Source organism: Delphinus delphis, chromosome 6 (assembly GCF_949987515.2).
Source record: "Delphinus delphis chromosome 6, mDelDel1.2, whole genome shotgun sequence".
Lineage (NCBI taxonomy): Eukaryota > Metazoa > Chordata > Mammalia > Artiodactyla > Delphinidae > Delphinus > Delphinus delphis.
The window spans coordinates 102775017-102778339 of record NC_082688.1 but is presented as its reverse complement, the minus strand read 5'-3'; the positions used below and the strand labels follow the sequence as shown (position 1 = coordinate 102778339).

Sequence of the window (3323 nt, the reverse complement as noted above, 5' to 3'; positions counted from 1 at the left end):
CAAAGTCCACACAAGACACCATCTCGACTCCTGTTATCTGAAAGCATAACAAAAATAGCTGAAATGTATCATTATGACATCTTACAGGTGGGAAAACTGAAGCTCAGAAATGTGAAGCAGCTTGCCTAGATCCTTAACTTGACACCCCTTTGTCAGAAGAGCAATCACTGGCTATGTAAAGCCTTTAGACATTTAAAGAGAATTTGTAGTTAAAGAGAGAGGGAAAGAAGAGAGAGAGAGAAATCTGATGAACCAGTGTAGAATCACTGGAGAAATGACACTTTTAAATGACTGTCATCCACAATGAGAGTAGAGAATGTACTGGAAGCTAACACTTAATGTCAACATTGTGTGAAATGATTCTAAACAACCCTTGGGGATTATTATCGAACAGAACTGTAATAGAGGCAGTGATATCACTGTAAAAATGATAATATTCACATATAATTTCCAGAAAAATTACTCAAAGAAATACTTTGGTCAACTGGGAAATGTATCTAAATGAAGAGCTGAAGACTGTATCAACTGTTCTCCTTGCGCAGGGGCCATGCTAATTTTCTCTGTATCATTGCAATTTTAGTATATGTGCGGCCAAAGTGAACACTGTACCAACTGTCATTAAAGCAACTTTTCTGAAAAAAATTATTACAACTCCATGTCAAAGTTGTATACCAAATTTGCCACGAGGGGATAGTGTCCTGAGCTAGTCACTTCAAAGGCTTTTCTCTTGGCAGGAAAACTGATAGAAAATGGACGGTGGTATAATAATAATAATAACGGTGGTGCCAGTTAATATTATCAGATTCCTCTCAAGACGCACAACTTCTCAGAAGGTGCTCATGATCTCAGTAAAGGCTATCCAAAAGTTGCTCAAGAATGCTAATTATTTCCCAGAAGGAATTGTAATTACATCACATTCATAAAAGAAGTTCTGTCCCAAACCTGATTTGGGACAATTTTCTTTCTTACCATGTTACAATGTAACCATCACATTTTTGTGGCTCACTTAAGGGAGAAAACAAAATCTAGACCACATTGCAAGTTAAACTCAAGAGAGATTATAGAATGGAGGCACGGACTGAGAAAATACAAGAGATGTTTAACAAAGATCTAGAAGAACTAAAGAACAAACAAACAGAGATGAACAACACAATAACTGAAATGAAAAATACACTAGAAGGAATCAATAACAGAATAACTGAGGCAGAAGAACGAATAAGTGAGCTGGAAGACAAAATGGTGGAAATAACTGCTGAGGAGCAGAATAAAGAAAAAAGAATGAAAAGAATTGAAGACAATCTCAGAGACCTCTGGAACAACACTAAATGCACCAACATTTGAATTATACGGGTCCCAGAAGAAGAAGAAAAAAGAAAGGGTCTGAGAAAATATTTGAAGAGATTATAGTCAAAAACTTCTCTAACATGGGAAAGGAAATAGTCACCCAAATCCAGGAAGCACAGAGAGTCCCATACAGGATAAACCCTAGGAAAAACACACCAAGACACATATTAATCAAACTAACAAAAATTAAATTCAAAGAAAAAATATTAAAAGCAGCAAGGGAAAAACAAAAAATAGCATACAAAGGAATCATCATAAGGTTATCAGCTGATTTTTCATCAGAAACTCTGCAGACAAGAAGGGAGTGGCAGGATATACTTAAAGTGATGAAAGAGAAAAACCTGCAACCAAGATTACTCTACCCAGCAAGGATCTCATTCAGATTTGATGGAGAAATCAAAAGCTTTTCAGACAAGCAAAAGCTAAGAGAATTCAGCACCACCAAACCAGCTTTACAACAAATGCTAAAGAAACTTCTCTAGGCGGGAAACACAAGAGAAGAAAAAGACCCACAAAAACAAACCCAAAACAATTAAGAAAATGGTAGTAGGAACATACATATTGATAATAACTTTGAATGTAAATGGATTAAATGCCCCAACTAAAAGATGCAGACTGGCTGAATGGATACAAAAACAAGACCCATATATATGCTGTCTACAAGAGACCCACTTCAGACCTAGGGACACATACAGACTGAAAGTGAAGGGATGGAAAAAGGTATTCCATGAAAATTGGGATTCAAAAGAAGCTGGAGTAGCAATATTCATATCAGATAAAACAGACTTTAAAATAAAGACTATTACAAGAGATAAGGAGGGACACTACATAATGATCAAGGGATCAATCCAAGAAGAAGATATAACAATTATAAATGTTTATGCATGCAACATAGGAGCACCTCAATACATAAGGCAAATTGCTAATGACCATGAAAGGAGATATGAACAGTAACACAATAATAGTAGGGGATTTTAACACTCCGCTTGCACCAATGGACAGATCATCCAAACAGAAAATTTATAAGGAAACACAAGCTTTAAATGACACAACAGACCAGATAGATTTAATTGATATTTATAGGACATTCCACCTAAAAGTGGCAGAATATATTTTCTTCTCAAGTGCACACGGAACAATCTCCAGGATAGATCACATCTTGGGTCACAAACCAAGCCTCGGAAAATTTAAGTCGTATCAAACATCTTTTCTGACCACATCGCTATGAGATTGGAAATCAATTACAGGAAAAAAACTGTAAAAAACACAAATACATCGAAGCAAACAGTGTGCTACTAAATAACCAAGAGATCACTGAAGAAATCAAAGAAGAAATAAAAAAATACATTGAAACAAATGACAACGAAAACACGACAACCCAAAACCTATGGGATGCAGCAAAAACAGTTCTAGAGGGAAGTTTATAGCAATTCAATCTCACCTCACAAAACAAGAAAAATCTCAAATAAACAATCTAACCCTACACTTAAAACAACTAGAGAAAGAAGAACAAAGAAAACCTGAAGTCCGTAAAGGAAAGAAATCATAAAGATCAGAGCAGATATAAATGAAATAGAAATGAAGAAAACAATAGCAAAGATCAATAAAACTAAAAGCTGGTTCTTTGAGAAGATGAACAAAATTGATAAACCCTTAGCCAGACTCATCAAGAAAAAAAGGCAGAGGATGCAAATCAATAAACTTAGAAATGAAAAAGGAGAAATCACAACTGACACCACAGAAATACAAATGATTAAAAGAGACTACTACAAACAACTATATGCCAATAAAATGGACAACCACAAAGAAATGAACAAATTCTCGGAAAGGTACAATTTTCCAAGATGAACCAGGAAGAATTAGAAAATGTAAACAGACCTATCACAAGTAATGAAATTGAAACTATAATTAAAAATCTTCCAACAAACAGAAGTCCAGGATAAGAAGGCTTCAGAGGCGAATTCTATCAAACATTTAGA

At 35.1% G+C, this 3323-nt stretch overlaps 1 non-coding gene across 1 annotated transcript; it reads right to left on the bottom strand.

Annotated features, from left to right (window-relative positions):
* Positions 1–497: 497 nt before the first annotated feature.
* Positions 498–604, bottom strand: LOC132427744 (U6 spliceosomal RNA). The gene has a single exon (XR_009519958.1). It is a non-coding gene; the product is annotated as a U6 spliceosomal RNA (small nuclear RNA).
* Positions 605–3323: the final 2719 nt, after the last annotated feature.